Raw genomic sequence first — 20609 nt, 5'->3', positions numbered from 1 at the left:
ATATGTATGTTGGGCTCATAAATGTATATCACAATGGAGTGATTGGTTTTGCTCAGGCAAACAGATAATTGCTTGTGGTACATTATGTTGAGACAGGACGATTACCAAGGAGTTTATAAACGAACTTGTGTAAGTCGATATGGTAGGTTTGTTTTTGGAAGGAGGAATTCCTAGGATAGAACAATAATCTAAAATGGGACGATTGTGAAGTATTTCGTTTTACCTTATGTGTTTTGCTCTACGGAGTATTCGAAAATGGAGGATTTTCATGGATTGGTTGGTGACATACATATGCAATAGACCTCAGGATATTTCTATATTGTTGGGCAATATTGCCATTTTTCATGAGAGTGATGTGCCTGTGACACTAGATATTGGTAGACTCGGATTTTTAGCCAATATTTTGTCCTGGACATGCACACTTATGACGGGATACTTGGGATGGATTGGTTATCACTACCATGCTCAAGTTCTTTGTTTTTGGATGGGTCTATTGTGGTTGCCATACCTAGTCTGGATGTTTACGTCGTTACTATGCCACGTTTTAACGGGGACATTAGCACCTATTTGTTTCGGATAGAGTAGGAAACGGAGGAGGGGATTATTGTATCATTGGATTGCATACCAGTTATACAGGACTTCCCGAATGTATTTCAAAAAATTCCAGGGTTACCGCCTTGTCGCGAGATCGACTTTATGATAGACTTAGCTCCAGGCACTACGCCTATTGCTAGGGCACTGTATAGGATGACACCAGTAGAGATAAGAGAGATGAGTGATCAGATTTAGCAATTACTCAGCCATGGTTTCATTCGTAGGAGTACTTCACCCTGGGGAACACCAGTTTTGTTTGTGAAAAAGAAGGATGGTTCGTTTCGCCGGTGTATTGATAATAGGGAGTTGAACAAGGTTACTATTCGTAACAAGTATCCGTTACCCAGGATCGATGATTTATTTGATCAGTTAAGGGGAGCCACATATTTTTCTAAGATTGATCTGCGTTCTGGGTATCATCAACTGAGAGTTAGGGAGCAGGATATTCCTAGGACAGTATTTCTCACAAGATATGGTTCTTATGAGTTTCATGTCATGCCGTTTAGGATGACTAACGCACCAGCAGTCTTCATGGACTTCATGAACAGAGTCTTCAGGGCTTATTTGGATCAGCTTGTTATTGTCTTTATTGATGATATCTTAAACATTTTTTGGTCGGAGGACGATCATGCGAGACATCTTTGCATAGTATTGTAGACGCTTCGTGAACACCAGTTATTTGCCAAGTTCGAGAAGTGTGAATTTTGGTAGCGAGAAGTGAAGTTTCGGGGTCACGTGGTGTCAGAAAGGGGGATAGCAGTAGATCCAACCAAGGTTTCAGCCGTGGTTGAGTGAGGACAGCCTATTTCACCTACCGAGATTTGGAGTTTCCTCGGTTTGGCAGGATATTACAGGAGGTTCATCCAGGGGTTCTCAAAGATAGCGGGACCACTCACTCATCTGACTAAGAAGGGTGTACGGTTCATATAGGATGAACATTGTCAGAAAACTTTTGATGAGCTGAAGACTAAGTTGACTTCTGCACCGGTTTTGTTTACCCCACAGAGCGGAATAGAGTATCTTGTCTACACGAATGCTTCTTTGTAGGGTCTTAGATGTGTTTTGATGCAGGAGGAGCGACCGATTTCGTATGGATCTCGGAAGGATAAGCCTCACTAGCTTAATTATCTAACACATGATTTGGAGTTGGCAGTTGTGGTCTTTGCCTTACGTATTTGGATGCATTATCTGTTGGTTAAGTCCTTCAGATTATTCAGCGATCACAAGAGTCTGCAGTATTTGTTCACTCAGTGGTTGCTGAATATGAGATAGCGCAGATGGTTGGAGTTTGTCAAGGATTATCATTTCTCTATTCAGTACCATCCAGGGAAAGCGAATGTGGTGGCAGATGCACTCAGTCACCGACCTATTGGTAGTCTTTCTTCTTTATTCAGCACTGAGTATAATGCTTTGAGGAATGTGGATGAGTTGTCGAATGCTTTTATGGCTTGGTTGGTGGTTACCCCTTCTATCATTCGTAAGGTTTTGCAAGCACAACTCACGGATCAACAATGTATCGACAAGGTTACAGAGATAACTGCTGGGGAAGTTCCATTTTACTATGTTGGGACTGACAGAGGCTTGAGGTACAAAGAACACTTCGTGGTACCTTCTACTGACAATTTGAGGAAGGATGTGATGACTGAAACTCATCACTCTGAGTTTTCTGTTCATCGAGGAGGAGACAAGATGTATCAGGATATGAAGCGGCAATTTTGGTGGGCAGGTATGAAGAGGGATATTGCTCTATATGTCTCACGATGTAGTACTTGTCAGATGGTCAAGATTAATCATCAGTGGCCGCCAGGAGCTCTACAGCTACTGCCGATACCAGAGTGGAAATAAGAGAGCATTTTATGGATTTTGTGAAAGGGTTGCCAAATTCCTTTAAGGATCAAAATTCCATTTGGGTCATCGTGGACAGATTGACGAAATCAACTTATTTCTTGCCTATTCGCACTGACTTCACTTCGGAGCAGTTGGCGAGACTTTACATTTTGCATATTGTAAAGCTACATGGCATTCCATTGTCAATTATATCGGACAGGGAGTCGAGCTTTGTGTCAGGATTCTGGAAGAGTTTTCAGTAGGCTTTGGGTACAGAAGTACACCTTAGTACTGCTTATCATCCTCAGACTGATGGACAAACTGAGAGGGTTAATCAGATCATGGAGGATATGCTTCGGTCGTGTGTTCTTGACTTCAAGGGCAATTGGGAGGATTATTTGCCACTTGTGGAGTTTGCTTATGACAATAGTTTTCAAAAGACTATTGGAATGGCAACAGTTGAGGCGTTATACGGTCGACCGTGTCGATCGCCTGTTTGTTGGATAGAGGTTAGAGAGAGCAGATTCTTGGGTCCGAAGTTCATCAAAGATACCTCTGAGAAGATAACTCTTATTAGGGATCGCCTGCGCATTGCCTAGAGTAGGTAGAAGAGTTATGTGGATCATCGCAAATGAGCTTTGGCGTTTCAGGTTGGGAATCAGGTTCAACTCAAAGTGTCACCTATGAAGGGTGTAATGCGCTTTGGGAAGAAAGGGAAGTTGTCATCGCGGTTTGTCAGTCCATTCATGATTACGGATCGAGTTGGAGCTGTCGCTTATCAGTTGGCACTTCCAGATAATTTGGATCGCGTACACAACATATTCCATGTTTCTATGTTGCGAAAATTTCTGCGGGATGAGGATCGGTTTCAGCATATTGATGTTGGGGAGATTGAGTTACAGCCGGATGTAACTTATTTGGAGCCGTCGTGTCGTATTATAGACCGACGGGATCAAATCCTTCATAATAAGCTTATTACCTTTGGGTGCGTGTTCAGTGGAGTCATCACAATGAGGCTGAGTCCACTTGGGAACGGGAGGATGTCATTCGCTCGCAGTTTTCCAAAATATTGGAAGAAGGTAAGAGCGAATTCCGAGGACGGAATTCCTTTAGTTAGGGGGGAAGAATGTAATACTCCTAATTTTAAAAAGGATATTCCTAGTATTAAATGGTATTTAATTTATTATTTAAGTGCACTTTATTTGATTATGTGCCAATGTTTTTTATTAGGTGCTTAATTGTTTTCTATTGTGGTGATTTAATTTATTTAAATGATATTTATTTTTAGTTATTTAATTGGAATTACTTGTTAGTTTTTTAATTATTTAATTGGCATTAATGATTTAAGTGTAATTGGGTTAATTAAATAGTTTTAATTTTATTATTTATTTGTGTTATTTTAATTACTTAAATTAATTGGTTGGGCCGACTATAATTGTAGTTAGACCTATAGTTGTGCATGGATTAGGGTTTAATGTCAAAGCCTATAAATATGTATGTTACGGTGGGTTAGGGTTTAAAACAAAACAAAACAAAACATAAGTTATTATGTGGAGGCAGAGAGAGAGCAAGCAGAGAGTTGCCGGAGGATTTTAAGAAGACGTCGGTGTAAGGCAAGTTCTAATCCTAACTCTATCTCTTAGGCTTGTGTTCTTTACATGCCTAATGCAACTCCAGGATTTAATCAAGTTTAAAATCAAAATTTAATACATGTTTGGATGCTTCAAAAACTGAACGTGTTTGTATGTTTTGAATTGTTTGTTGTACACTGTTTCTTCCATATGTCTTGATTTAGTTCTTGTCCGTTGATGTATAAGGGGTTAGATTAATCTGAAACACCTTGTAATAACATTAAAATTAATCTGTTTGTAAGCTTGGATCGTCTAAAGCAGTAAGTAAATTTGAACGCTAAAGTAATCGGTTGCAGTTCTTGGTATACAATACTTGTTTAGTTTGATGTGGGTGGTTGTATAACGAATTAGGTTGCCTCTTGAACATGCTAGAACTTGGTTTAAAAACCTAGACACCCTAGGAGTGGAGGACAGGCCGTCGGAGAACCGCAGGAGGTGGAAGAGACGAGGAACAGAGGAGAGCCGAAAGGGGAGAAGGCTCCCCAGAAGAAAGAGCAGGCTCCCTCTTAGAGGGAGCTGGCTGTAAAAGCCAAAGAGGCGGCTCCCCATGTTGGGGAGCCGGCTCCAAGAAAGAAAGAGCAGGCTCTCTTTTTTAGGTAGTAGGCTCTTTCCACTTTTTCCATTTTTCTGAGTTTTAGGCTATCGTTTGGGCTACGAGACTTGGATTTTGGTAATTTCAGATTCTGTTGGAGGCTGTAATGGAGTGTTTAGTGATGTTCTAAAAGATTATAAAAACTTCAGAGAACAAACTAAAACAAATTAAACAGTTGAGGTTCATTCTTGAAAAATGGGTAAAGTTTAACTAAACTAGATTACAGTTTCCGGATGTAAAAGATGTTAAATTTCTAAGTCTTCATATGGAAATTCTTGAGATTTTGAACATAGATATTATGGTTCATAAATTCTGTATAAGGATGCAAGGTTACAAATCTTTAATTTTGCTTGCTGTGGATATATTGACAGTTGCATACATTAGATGTGTTGTCAATTATGAGAGGTAGTTATAGTAGACCTAAATCAGTATGTTCTTATATATATATACTCTACTCTAGCATGTTTTGTGGCGATAATTGATGTTTCCATGTATGTGATAAATTATCAGTTATTGGATCTTGGAAAGTAGTAGTTATAAGCCTGTTAAGTTATAGAATTTTAACATGCTTATTATGGAATCATTAATACTTATACTTGATTTATTATTATCAATTGTGGACTTCCTGGAATAGTTGTATTTTACATATATATTTTGTATGATCAACTGCTGGATGGATGTAGTGTATGCATCGGTATGGGACGGTGGCATACTAGGGGGATTAGCTCAAAAACGCTAAGTCCAACCTACTCTGGAACTAAGGAATGGATTAACTAAAAGTTAAATCCTTTTGATTCGTAGTGTCAATGCAATGCAACGTTAAGCGGCACTACTATGGATTTTGGATGGATTTTAATTATATTGTTATGGTACCTCGATATGAGCCTGAGTCTCAGGATCGATGGGTAGGGAGCGTATATGCATTGGGATGCATAGCTGGCTGTGATGGTTGGAGGTGTACCCTGTTAGGATTAGGTACGCATGCCCACCTCGTATGCGTTTTGCATGTATTCTCTATTCAGGTTGAGACTTGCCTGTAGTCCAGTGAGAGTCCTTTAGTGTGAATACATATATATTTACAGACTAATAGCTAGTGTTGAGTTGGTTAGGATGTACATGTGTGATGATGAGCACTAAAAAGTGCGTATTTAAACCCCTTAAGCTTAGGCATTCTAGTACCTTTATCTATCTTACTTTACCATTTTAGATTGATTTCGTATTATTTCCATTTTCAGGCACTTATCTCGAAAATAAGCTAACTCAGCCAAATAAGAGCTTAATTGAAGCAATTCTGGGATTAATCAAAGAAAAGAGCAAAGTGGAGGAAGAAAGAAGCAAAATGAAGCAAAGCAGCAAGTTCGATCGATCCAAGTCCAAGGTTCGATCGATCGAACATTGATCGATCTCAGCACTTCAAGATAGATCCAAGCCTTGTCCCAAAGCACTTAAGTCCAAAAGTTCGATCGATGCAACATCATTCTTCGATTGATCGAACACCTTTGTCCTTATCCAAATGATTGATCCTATCCACAACTATACCACCCGCCAACCACTTTTGTCCTTTTCCCATAAATATCTCAGATTTGTCTTTTTCCAAAACGCTCAGCCAGTTGGATCGATCCAACCTAAGTTCGATCGATCTCACTTCTTTTCGATCGATCAAACTTCCTCCCGTGCGAAAAAGTTAAAATTCCATCCCATTAAAAGTTGTCCTTTATCCAATTATTAGGGAATATTGTGTGCACGACCCCAGCTCATTTTGGGTGTCATTTTGACCTACCTATATAAGGATAAGGATTGTTTTTTCAAGGCGAGCCAACATTATTTTTCATATCATCCCTTGGAGAGGAAGTTTAGAGGAGGAGGAGGCTAAAGACACCATTGGAGATCTTCATCAACAAGGAGCAAACCTCTTCCATGGAGTTAACCCTTGAGGGTTGGAGCATCCTCACCATGAGTGGCTAGACATCCTCTTGGGGCTAGAGTTAGCCCCAAGCATGCTTTCTATATCTTAATCTTGTGTATTATTGAGGGATTAGTATTGTAATTAATGTTTTGACACTTTGATATATATAGATCTTGTTTAATCAATGATTTATGTGGTTTAATGCTTCCAATTGATCATTTCATTCTATTCATATGTCTATGTATGCTAGAATTGATGTTCATGTTCTTGTCTTTAGATTTTGTGTTATTGATGCATGTCTATGTGTATTGATGCCATGGATTTAGAGATTATCAAAATATAGTGCTTAAAGGAATGCTTTTGTGATTCTCTTAATGGTTCATGCTTATCTCTTGATGGATTGTGCCTCTCCCCTAATTTATTTTCATGCTAGTAGCTTAGATGTAGTGTAGTTGTAGTGTAGTGTTAAATAGGAGGACAATCCATGCTTGTTATTTGATGTTCCAAGCTTTTGAATACAAGTAGCATATGTCTCTAATTTTGTGTTGTATTTGGATTGTGAGCCTAATGAAAGGATTAATGACTTGTTTTGATTTATTGTTCCTTTCACATGTTGTTTAGACAATATATGCTTCATTGCTTAGATATATTGTGCCTTTCACATGATGTTTAGACAATACATGCTTAACTAGTCATCCTTGATTGTTGAATCAACCAAATACACACACACCAATATAGCAACACCCTAATTGCCCTCATTAGTCACTTGTCAATAATATAGAAATGTATTGGTTTGTGGTGATCTCTAAACCCCAAGACTCTGCTCTCTCTTACTTACTCTTAATTGCACTCTTTTGCTATTACTTAATTTAATTTAATTGCTTTTTAATCAACCAACCAACCAATTGTTTGATTACTTGAACTACTAGCCCTAATTGCGATTCCACAATCAACTCCGACATTGCTCAATCCCCATAATCCCTTGGGACGATCCCTACTCACTCTTACTACGTTAGTTGTAGTGTTGGTAGTGGTTTTTATAAATTTTAACTTGACCCAAAAAGCTTTCCTTGAACTGCATATTCACTACATCAGTTTTGGCGTGTAAGGAAAGGCCATCCCCGTCAAATTTTGGCGCCGTTGCTGGGGATTTGTTGATTAGATTTGGCAACATCGGATTTGTGGAATTGATTAGGATTAGTACTCTTTTGATCGTGTTTTTACTTTATTTTTATTTTTCTTTTTGGTTTCTTATTGTGTTGTTCTTACTTAACTAGGTGCATTGTTGGAGAGGAAACAAGCAAATGAGCCATTGAACATTCAATTCAAGCAAGCAAAGAAAGGAAAAATGCTAAAAACTTAAAATTTTTTGCTAAGCTAAGCTTTAAAATTTGGAGTTGAAATGCTAAAGGACCTTTGTGAGACTTTCTTTACTCAGTTCCTTAGTTAAATCGTCGGCCCGCGTGGAGGCTATTTTATTGTTCTTTGCATCATCTTTGTTAAGGCATAGGAATATAGGTTAAGTGTTTGTGGAAGGAGTTTCATTGCATTGCTGTGAAGGCATAGTGTTTGTCATTCTTTGTGTTTGTTGTGTTTTGTATTGTGCATGCATGGGCGTCGTTCATTGAGACCAACTCTTGCCCCTCTTGATTTGCATCTTGAATCTATCGTTAGAAATCCTAGGGGAAGAGGAAGTTCAAATAGAACCAATCTATCAATGGATGACCATATTGAGGACATTGGTCACATAGACCAACAAAGTATCCTTCATCCCAATGTGCACAATGAAAACATATAAGTACCATTAGGTATGCCAAGGCCATTCATCCAACCACCACAACAACAAGGCCAAGTTCCGTATGGAATGCAAAGGCCAATGTATGCTCCACAACCTCCCATCATTAATCAAGGAATTCATAACCAAGGTGTTCATGTTGCACCTCAAGTAGCTAATCCACCTCTTGCTTTAAGAGATCACTATGTGCCTAATGAATACAATGCACCCACATGCATTCAATTGCCACTATTTAGAGCACATCATTTTGAAATTAAAGCACAAACTATTCAAATGCTTCCTAACTTTCATGGACTTCCTAGTGAAGAACATTACAAGCTTTTGGATGAGTTTCTTGAAGTATGTTCCACCGTAAAATATACGGACATGTCGGAAGAGGTCTTAACTCAAACTTTTTCCATTCACCTTAAAAGACAAGGCAAAGTATTGGTTTAACAATCTTAGGCCTTTTTCAATCACTTCTTGGGCAGAAATGCAACAAGAGTTCTTGAAGAAGTACTATCTGGTTTCTAAGACCAATGCCATGAGAACCTCAATTATAGAATTTTCACATGGGGATGGATAAACATTTCATGAGGCATGGGAACGCTTCAATGAATTGCTTAGGAAGTGTCCACATCATGACATGCCCAAATGGTAATTAGTTTAATATTTCTTTGAGAGCTTATCGGACAACTATAAGGGTATGGTTGATGCTTCCATGGGTGGCTCTTACATTGATAGGCATGAGGATGACGTATGGCGTCTTTATGAAAGTATGAGTGAAAATTCTTTGCATAGAACACTATCATCCAAGAATGGTAGAAATTCACAAGGTAGGAAGAGTGTAGGGTTACATCAAGTCGAACATTCAAATGAAATAACCGCCGAAATGAAGTCTCTGTCTCAAAGGTTTGATCAATTTTTGATTAACCAAAACTCGGCAAACCAAGTATCTTCCTTTCCTAACCATTCTCATCGTGCATCAAATGAAACATGTATGACTTGTTCTAGTGTTCTTCATTCTACTTCTCATTATCCTCATGGACAAGTGCATAATGAACCTAATGAACAAGTCAATGCGGCTTTTGTAAACCAAGGGAACAATCCTTATGGTACTCATTATAATCCAAGTTGGAGGAATCATCCGAATTTTTCTTGGAAAAACCAAGGAGAAGGCTTAAACCCTTCCCAAGGCGGTTTCCAAGGGAAATACATTCCACCTCCACTTTAAAACCAAGGATCCCAAGGTTATAGACCTTATCAATCATAAGGGAATCAATTTGCTAATTCTCATTTTCTCAACCAATCTTATTCCCAAGGAAACACTAGAAGTCCCGCCTTTGAAGAAAAAGTTTTAAATGCTTTGGGGACTCTTGAGGCTAACACTCAATTGCTTCATTCTCACTCTCAACCTATTGCAAAGCTAGAAACCCAAGTAGGGCAAATAACAAGCACTCTCAATGCAAGAGAGAAGGGAAATATGCCCATTAATGCCCCACTTAAACAACAATGTGTTGTGGAAACCCATTCCTTATCGGAAGGCCATACCATTGAACATGTTAACGCGGTGACTACCTTGCGGAGTGGTAGAGTTGTGGACAATCAAGTTGAAATGTCCAATGAAGAGAGTGAACCGGTACAACCTCAAGTTGTCACCCGTCCCGTTTCACATCCCATTCTTCTTTCATTGCATACATATGATCTTACAAATGAGAAAGTTTTGAAAAATGTGTTTAAAAAAGAAGTTTTGAAAAATGATGTTGAAAAGGTTTTATTGAAAAATGATTTGAAAACTTCTTATGTTGAAGAGAATTCAAAAGAAAATTTTGAAAAAGTTTTTGAACCAAAGGTTCCATTTCCGGATGCCTTAAAAGGATCCATTTCAAAAGACAAGCAAAAGGCAAAAACTAATGAAATCATGAAAATGTTTAGGCAAGTGAAAGTTAACTTTCCACTATTGGATGCAATCAAGCAAATTCCGGCTTATACCAAATTCTTGAAATACTTGTGCACCCAAAAGCAGAAGAATAAGAGCCAAGCACCAAGAAAAGTGGTTTTGACCGAGCAAGTAAGCTCAATTTTGCAATATAACATTCTTCCAAAGTTTAAGGACCCCGGTTCACCCACTACATCATGCATCATTGGTGATCATATCATTAAGCAGGCACTTCTTGACTTAGGAGCAAGTGTTAACCTTCTTCCATATTCGGTCTATGTTAAATTGGGCCTAGGTGAATTGAAACCGACGTCGGTAGTTTTGTAACTTACCGACCGATCCATTAAGAAACCTATGGGTGTTATTGAGGATGTTTTGATCAAGATTGATAAATTCTTCTTCCCGGTTGATTTCGTTATCATAGACACGGAACCGGTTCCCAATCCTAAGAGCCAAATTCCCGTTATCCTTGGCCGTCCTTTCTTGGCAACCGCTAATGCCAACATAAATTGTAGGATGGGGATAATGAAGATTTCATTTGGCCACATGAAGGTGAAGTTGAATATCTTTAATCCCACACCCAATTCATTTGACAAATATGAAGGAAAAGTTAATGTTGTAGAAAAATGTCATGATCTTCATTGCCAAGGAAATGAGCTTTTGTGTAAAGCCAAAACTTCCAAAGGATCATCTTCAACCTTGCATTCTCAAAGTGTTGTTTCAAATTCTTGCTTTAAAAGGGCATGGAAGCCCAAAGGTTTTAATTGCATAGACAAATGATCAAAAGCTTTTTTTGAGCTTGATCCAACAAGTTCTTCAAAGGACCATTTGTTGGGTGGAGTTCAAAGCATTTATCACCCCAACAAGGAGGGAATGCATCACAAGATCTTTGACCCCGGCTAAAAGAGCCCAACGTCTTGCTAGAGATGTTAAAGACTAGCAAAAGTATTCGTAGGGTGTCAAAACCCTATTCCTCCCCCATTTCTATCTTTCATTTCATTTCTTGCGAAGTCTAGATACTTATTTTTGGTTCATATGCATTTCAAGGAACTTTGGTGAGGATTGCATAAGCTTTTATGTCATTATAAACATTTGGCAAAGTTTGATCGATCTCACATTGGAGTTCGATCGATCGAACTGTGGATTGCACTTAACACTTAGAAAAATTTTCAACCTGCAGAAACCTGCATCCAAATCACCTCTCTGTCCTATCATTCGAACCAACTCCAAGATCGATCAAGAGACCTTCGATCGATCCAACTTCCAAATTCGATCGATCTCAGGACTCAACACTTAAAAAAAATTTGAGCCTGCAAAAACCTGTATATTTCAGCTCTCTGTCTGATCGTTCGATACATTCCAAGATTGATCAGGAAGTTCTTCGATCGATCCAACTTCCCAGTTCGATCAATCTCATGTTCCAACACTTAGCCAAATTTTTGAACCAAAAACCTACATATTCTTACCTCTGTCTGATCGATCGAAGGATTGTTTCGATCGATCACAAATCTTCATTTCATTATTTTAACTGTAGTTTAACTTTTCAACTTTTCAAGAATCCAGAAATATTTTCATTTTTATTTTATTCTATTTTCACTCTCATTTTATTTTGTTTCAATTTTCAACAAGTTTTCAAAAATTCAAAATATTTTAATTTATTTAGTTTTTAATTAATTAAATTAAAAAAAAAATTCAAAGCAAATCAAAAATATTTTGTTTTACTTTATTTTCCAATTTTTAATTTTATTTTTGCAAATTTCAAAAAAAAAAACCAAAAATCCAAAAATACTTTAAAAAGAGTTCATCAAAGTTCGATCGATCACAACGTATCTTCGATCGACCGAACTAGTCGGGAAATGTTTTTAAAAACAGGACCAAGGGTCCTGAGATCGATCATTTGGATCGATCTCACCTACCAAACCCTAGCCTCTCGTCCCTCTTCACTGTGAATCATCTCTCCTAGCTCCGGCAACTCCTCCGGCGAGATCCAAACATCTCGAATCTCAGTTCATCTCCATCCTCTTCATCTCAGATCATCTCAGTTTATTCTCCATTCTCTCGCTCTCTTGAGGTAAGATCCAAGACATCATTCCCTTGATTCGAACTCTCATGCATCAATACTTGTTTCAAATGTCGTAATCATGTTGCTCTCATGTTGAATCTTCCATTCTCAAAGCTTTAGCATCCATGTCTATATATATATATGTGTGTGTGTATATATGTGCATAGATTTTGAAGATTTTGTTAGATTTGGGTGTTTGGGCCACGTTTAGAGTGCATTTAGGTTTAATTTGTGTTGTTGGAGGGCCTACGAACTCACTCGTGTGGGCCCCATGCTTCAAAAGTCACAGATTTGTGACTGTTAGGTTTCATCGTCGCACTGTTCGATCGATCGAACAAATTTATGATCGATCGAATATTTGCGATCGATCCAACTTTTGTGATCGATCTTATTTCTTTTTATGATGGATCAAATTTTACAGATCTCATATACACACTCCATTCATCTTTTCTTATGTTTATGCTACCTTATATATACCCAATGCCTGTGATATTCCACATTGGATGCATTTCATACTTACATTGTTTGGCATGTTTCATATTCTGCCACTTGCATAGAATCATGCGATGTTTTGTTTTTTCTATCTTATTTGACATACATGTTTCTATATTGTGCCTTATATTCTATATATGCTGGCACTAACTCTTAAATTTCTATTTGCAGACTATGGCTCGCGTCAAGACTGTAGCACGTAGACACCATCACGGCACCAGACGCGGACTTAAAAATAGGGCCGGTCCATCTCATGTCCGTGATCCTAGTCTCGACCACACATAGAGGAGAGTCCGACAGCGGACTGGGGAGACTGTGCAGCCCTTTCATACAGAGGAGCCATTACACCCTACTCCACCCTAGTCGCCAGCTCGTCCAGCATTCACTCCATCACCATCTCCACTGCATAGAGGCGCTGAGCAGCCCGCTCAGCCGGCTCCACCTGTTCAGCCAGCTCATCTACAGCGCGATAGGCTCGCGCCTAGATATGCACACATGACTATCGAGCACGAGTTAGCATTCGACACCGCATTCTTCTCTAGATCTGTGCTGACTTGATCTGCCTATCAGGACATCATTCAACGGGGCCTCTCAGCTATTCTTGCCCCAATCACAGAGCCGATCTACCCGCGACTGGTACGGTTGTTCTACCAGAACCTCCGACCGTCGCCACGCACTACAGCCGAGCTTATCACCTCTATCGATGGCCATAAGATCACCATTACAGTGGATACTCTAGACCGTTCGACTCACTGTCCACATCGGTGCCCACCAGAGCTTCAGGAGACTTATCCCAGGCTCCACAGGCCTTCTTACCCCGATATGGCGATTTTTCTCACAGGTCACCATGCCGGTGGCGAGACCTTCTCCACCCGGACATTCTTGCTGGATGACCTATGATTTACAGATTCGGTGCTCTACCGAAACATATACATGGCAGGACACAAAATTCAAAGGCGGGGCGACTATCTAGCAGCCTTGTACGCCTTCTATATCGGCCACTGCGTGTCTATTCCTGCGCTTATCTGGAGCGTGATGAAGAAGCTCTACGATGAGTACGTCAGCAAAGAGGCACCCGGAAAGGCCAAGTCTCTTCCATTCAGCCACCTCATCACCCAGATTCTCATTGACCAGTGTTATCCCATCCACCCGCAAAAGGACCCCAAGAGAGGTTCCTGTCACTTCCTCAAGAAGGACTGGGACAAGAGCTACAGAGCTATTATCACTCGCCTGCAGATCCATGCCGTACTGGCGGCTACAGAGCTGGAGTTAGAGGAGGCGGCAACACAGGCAGCCCCGGTACCAGCAGAGCCAGCAGCAGCAGCTCCCGCAGCGAACAATGCACCAGTCGATCCAACTGCCGAGCATGATGACATTGATATAGACATTGACTTAGAGCACTCAGCGGATGACGCAGCTCAGCATTCTCCAGCCGGGTCACCTATCCATGAGCAGGAGCAGACCCAGGAGCTGTTTTCTGACTCCTCCATACCAGACTTGACCCCCGGCTTCGGAGTGCATCTGCAGACGCTCGAGGATGCTGTTGTTGCCATCAGAGCTGACCTCACGGCCCACAGAGCGGAGTTCGCTACCTTCCGCACGGATGTCGCGACCATGTTCAGAGATTTATCTAGAGACATCCACGGAGCCAGACCTGCCCATCCTACCTCATCTTCCTGCGCTCCCACTTTTTTCTATCTTATGATCCCTTTCTCCTTTTGATACTTTACTATTATCACTAAATTATTTTACAGCCGGTCTGTCGGCTTTGATATTTTTGTTGTACCTGCACTTTCTCTATTTTATATATCTATTTTTGCTATGGATGTCATATGATTGTATTCTCATATCTATATGTTTGACTCCATTAGGTGCATCACAGTGACTTCAGTGAGAGAGTGCTACCCAATTTTCAGGACCACCCTTATACCTCTCTCATTTCGTTATCTGTTTATCCCATTTACACTTGCATATTCACTGTGCACTAATTATCCCATTTTGTTATTTGATAAGTTTATCCAAGTGCCAATTTTCAGGACCACAGTTCATCCCAAGTTTGGGGGGGCCATGCCACCCACTTCGGATAATTCAGTCCCGATCATTCTTGCTCAGTTGCACTGATATACTCTTTCCTTTGTTCTCTTTGCACATTGAGGACATTGTGCAATTTAAGTTTGGGGGGAATGGTGCTCTACAGTGATAGTTTTAAATCCAAACTTTTAGCATGACTCGTATATTTGAGGAATATTTCTATGATTGGTCCATACCTAGCTATGATTTTGATCTTTTGAGGACTATATTGCTTAAAATTTAAAAATTGCTTGACTTGAGAGTCCAATACTCCTTGTATGCCTTATGAATGCCATTTAGGAGTAAATTTTTTGAAGGATTGATATCTTGCTTACACTTGTGGTCCACATCATCTTGATTTTGTGATTATTTTGAGATTCATTCTAGGATTCTACACTAGCACAGGCGCACACTAGCATTCATTTATAGGGTACATGCTTTGTTAATTATTCAATTGGTTATATCCCAATTGAGCTAGTAATGCATTGAAAGTTTTCATTCTTGATAAAGGTAGATAACAACCCCTTTGCACTAAGTAGTCGGGATTCTAGACTCATCAAGCACTGAACATCTCGCACCGAAAGGTGGAGGGCCCAAACTCTAGGTTAATAATTGAACTTGCTTACAAAAAAAAAAAAAAAAAAAAAAAAAATACAAATATGAAGCAAAAGCAAAAGTAATAAAAAGTGAGGACTTCTCCCAAAAGGTGAGAAGTGGGAAATGATTAGATGGTTGTTGTCTTGATTTGCAGCCTTGTTGATTTGAGCTTGTAAGTCCGTAGGGGTATTTGAATGCCTAAAGCCGTCTAGTTTAGGAGTCATTGACCTAACGCTCGACTTCATGAATCGCTAGAAAGCTTAATAGATCAACACATTGCACAATGCTTCCATCTTTGATCCTTAAAAAAAATTATAAAAATAAAAAATAAAAAAAAAATTCGAGTGAAAAGAACAAGCGCACCTAGAACAATAAAGCTTTAATAAAAGGTCCACTTTTTGTCTTGATGATCAGTACTAGATTTGTGTGCTAGTTTGAGGGTAAGGATGTGATTAATTCTTTAGTTGGCTAAGATAGCAACACATTGATGCCGGTCCACTCAAAAGAATTCTAGAGTTGTTTTGATTTGCATGATCATTTTCTTGATGTGTGGAGGACCATACTTGCTTGCTTGATTTTGAAATTTTGAGAGATTGCTTGGAAAGGGTTGAAAAATTGCATACTTGAGGTAGTTTTCTCCCAATGCTTGTTTGCAATATTGGTACCTTTTTTGAAAAAATGAGCTTAATATTTGTGGGTACCATTTCTGAAAACCCTCACGAGACTTCACTCGTCCACTAGGGGTAACCTAGGGGTTTAAAAGGCTTGTTACATATGCTAAATGCAATCGTGTTCCCTACGAAAGTAGCGTTATCCATTTATTGCTTTCTAGTTATAGTTGCATAGTTGTTCATTTCATTCCTTTACTTTCTAGTTCATTGCTAGGGACTAGTAATATTTAAGTTTGGGGGTGTGATGAGCACTTAAAAGTGCGTATTTAAACCCCTTAAGCTTAGGCATTCTAGTACCTTTATCTATCTTACTTTACCGTTTTAGATTGATTTCGTATTATTTCCATTTTCAGGCACTTATCCGGAAAATAAGCTAACTCAGCCAAATAAGAGCTTAATTGAAGTAATTTTGGGATTAATCAAAGAAAAGAGCAAAGTGGAGGAAGAAAGAAGCAAAATGAAGCAAAGCAGCAAGTTTGATCGATCCAAGTCCAAGGTTTGATCGATCGAACATTGATCGATCTCAGCACTTCAAGATAGATCCAAGCCTTGACCCAAAGCACTTAAGTCCAAAAGTTCGATCGATCCAACATCATTCTTCAATCGATCGAACACCTTTGTCCTTATCCAAATGATTGATCCTATCCACAGCTGTACAACCCACCAACCACTTTTGTCCTTTTCCCATAAATATCTTTCATAAATATCTCGGATTTGTCTTTTTCCAAAAAGCTCAGCCAGTTGGATCGATCCAGCCTAAGTTCGATCGATCGAACTTCCTTTCGATCGATCGAACTTCCTCTAGTGCGAAAAAGTTAAAATTCCATCCCATTGAAAGTTGTCCTTTATCCAATCATTAGGGAATATTGTGTGTACAACCCCAGCTCATTTTTGGTGTCATTTTGACCTACCTATATAAGGATAAGGATTGTTTTTTTAGGGGGAGCCAACATTATTTTTCTTATCATCCCTTGGAGAGGAAGTTTAGAGGAGGAGGAGGCTAGAGACACCATTGGAGATCTTCATCAACAAGGAGCAAACCTCTTCCATGGAGTTAGCCCTTCAGGGTTGGAGCATCCTCACCATGAGTGGCTAGACATCCTCTTGGGGCTAGAGTTAGCCCCAAGCATTCTTTATATATCTTAATCTTATGTATTATTAAGGGATTAGTGTTGTAATTAATATTTTGACACTTTCATTAATATTTTGACACTTTAATATATATAGATCTTGTTTAATCCCGGCTACATAATGAAAACGGGTTGTTATCCACCTTTATCAAGAATGAAAGCTTTCAATGCACTACTAGCCCAATTGGGATATAACTAATTCAATAATCAACAAAGTATGTACCCCACAATTGAATGCTAGCGTGCGCCGGTGCTAGTATAGAATCCTAGAATGAATCTCAAAACAATCACAAATTCAGGATGATGTGGACCACAAGTGCAAGCAAGATATCAATCATTTGAAAAATTTACTCCTAAATGGCATCCTCAAGGCATACAAGGAGTATTGGACTCTCAAATCAAGCAATTTTTAAATTTTAAGCAATATAGTCCTCAAAAGATCAAAATCATAGCTAACATCAATCTCAAATCTCAATCATGCATTTAAAGCTCAAATCTTAAGTAGAATGCAACAGGACACCTTACCTCCAAACTTAAACCGCACATTGTCCTCAATATGCAATGAGAACAATGAAAAAAAAAAATGGAAAGAGTATACCGTGGTGGTGTAGACATGAAGCCCGGTCATGATCCAATTCGAAAGACGTCTCCCCCAAACTTGGAATCAACAACCTACTTGAATAACCACGCTAGCAAACTCACATCAAATATCAAATGGGATAAGAATAATCAAATCAAGCATTCTAAGGTAATGTAACACATGATGCAAGAGAGATATAAGATCAAACCCAAAATAAATATAAAGTATGCATGACTACACATAAGGGCACAATGGTGATCTTTTTATATTTTTCATTTAATAAAAGCAAGTATATACAAAATGTAAGAAAAACAAAGAATAAAATACATGAACAAAATACAAAAAGAAAAATAAATAAGGCAAAATGCAATGAAAGAATATGTACAATGCAAGAAATGAAAAAGAAATATGTGCAATGTAAAACAAATAGAAAGAATATGTACAATGCAAGTATATAAGAAATTTTCTTACTTTTTGTTTTTCATTTATTTATATATATATATATATATATATATATATATATGTGTGTGTGTGTGTGTGTGTGTGTGTGTGTGTGTGTGTGTGTGAAAACATGCAAAGAAAAATGAAAAATGTAAGAAATATGCAAAATGGGTGCTAAGTTTAACGTCTCTAGCAAGACGGAATGCTTCTTTGAAAAATCGTCTCATTTTTTTATTTTTTATTTTTTTAGACAAAACAAATATGTACACAAATAAAAATCAAAAGGCAAGTAAATAAAAATGTAAGAAAATAAGGAATGCAAAGATTTTTTTTTTTTTTTTTTTTAAATGCAAGAATTAAAAATTAAAGTTAAACAAAATATTTTTGGATTTTTGGAAATAAGATAAAAGGAAATAAAATAAAATAAAAGAAAAATGTTTTTGGGATTTGATTTTTTTTTTTTTTAATTTTAAATATTTGAAATAAAAATAAAAATAAAGCTTGGAAATAAAAGTAAAAATGAAAATAAAATAAAAATCTTTTTGGAATTTTTGAAAATAAAATAAAATTAACAAAAATATTTTTATGTTTTTAACAAATTTCCAAAAACTTTTTTTTTTTTTTTTTTTTAGTCAAGAGAGAGAGGTAACTAAATGAAATAAAATAAAATAAAAAAATAAAATAGAATAAAAATAGAAATAGGAAAAAGTCAAAAAGTGAAAGGGTCAAATGGGCAAAGCTGTGATCGATCGAAGATGAAGTTCGATCGATCGAACATAGCTGTGATCGATTCGAGATGAAATTCGATCGATCAAACATGTAAAATTTTGGAAATCCCGAGAGCATGCATTTTTGAAAAATGGATGAGGCCTGAAAATTTTTCTAAGTGTTGGGACTCATGATCGATCGAACACATGTTGGATCGATCGAAAGATAGTTCGATCGATCGAAATGGTTTACGATCGATCGAACTTTCAAAAATTTGGAGATCCCGAGAGCATGCATTTTGGAATTTGGATGCAGGTCCAAAATTTTTCTAAGTGTTGGGACTCATGATCGATCGAACCACATGTTGGATCGATCGAAGAACAATTCGATCGATCGAAGGTGATCTTGTGATCGATCGAACTGGCACCAAATGCCTAATTTTGAACTGAAAGTGCAGAAAATCCTATGCTAAGCCCCAATGATGGTAACAAGAATGAAAATTTGAAAAATAGATGGAAGAATGTACACAAGAATGAAAAATAAAAAGAAATGAGGGAGGAATAGAGTTATGAAACTCTACGAATACTAGTGTTTAACGTTTCTAGCAAGACGTTAGGTCAACTCACTAATCAAATGAATCAAAAACTGGATATGAAACATCCTTATTGACCCTCTTTTCACTTTTCTCATTTAATGTCCCACTTATGACAATAAAATCATCCTCTAAAAGAATGACTTGAAAAGAAATAAAAGAGATGATATTGTTCCTTTCATCCACGGTCTTGAAAACAAAATCAATCATGGTTAGGCTTGCCTCTTTGTTGTGTTCTTGAAACACATTCAAATGATCATCCATATTGATAATTGGTGAGGCATTGTCTTTCAAAGACTCATTTGGATTAATAAGAAACACCTTCTCTTCATCCCTCTTCTCCTCCTCATAAATTACCATTTCCTCACCTTCTAAGTAAGCTAAGGAGTCCATTAGAGAGTTTATTTCATTTTTAGAGCTTTTAAAGTCAAAACCACAATTTTTATACATTTCCAAAAGACACTCCTCAAGAGGGTCATTAGAGATAATAGAAGGAAGGCCCTCTTCAACAAGTTCCTCCTCCTTCTCTCCTACCTCAAGTGTGGTCAAAATCTCCTCACTCTCTAGAGTAGCCATCTCCGAGATAAAATCATAATCAAAACAAGGAAAGTCCTCATTAATCATGTTATGTTCTATTGGATTAGCCACTAACTCACTTGCCACTTCCTCCTCTATACAAGATAGAGTGCTAGGCATTAGCTCACTTATTTCATTCTCCTCACTCTCATCATCCTCATCAATATACATTGAAGTTCTTGCCATTTTTTCATTTGCCTCTTCCTCCTCCTCTTGATGAGAAAGAGTACTTGCAATTTGCTCAACTTGAGCTTCCAAGTTGGCTAAAGTTTGAGAATGAGAATTAATAAGTGAAGTGTGTGAAATATGCACATCAAGTAAAACTAACACTTTTTCATCAAATCCGGGTGAGTACTTAGAAGGTGGTGGAATTGATTCATCATAAAATGGTGGGGGAGGGTAATAGTCACAAGAAGGATTAAATGAG

The 20609-nt window shown here is 38.2% G+C and overlaps 1 pseudogene; it reads right to left on the bottom strand.

The window, feature by feature from the left end:
• Positions 1-8873: 8873 nt before the first annotated feature.
• On the bottom strand, positions 8874-8972 carry LOC132305727 (small nucleolar RNA R71; annotated as a pseudogene).
• Positions 8973-20609: the final 11637 nt, after the last annotated feature.

This window comes from Cornus florida, unplaced genomic scaffold (genome assembly GCF_030987335.1).
Source record: "Cornus florida cultivar Cherokee Brave unplaced genomic scaffold, ASM3098733v1 CherokeeBrave_3.0.0_Hap2_Chr04, whole genome shotgun sequence".
Lineage (NCBI taxonomy): Eukaryota > Viridiplantae > Streptophyta > Magnoliopsida > Cornales > Cornaceae > Cornus > Cornus florida.
Note: the sequence above shows the minus strand (reverse complement) of the source record. Positions and strands in the feature narration are given on the sequence as shown.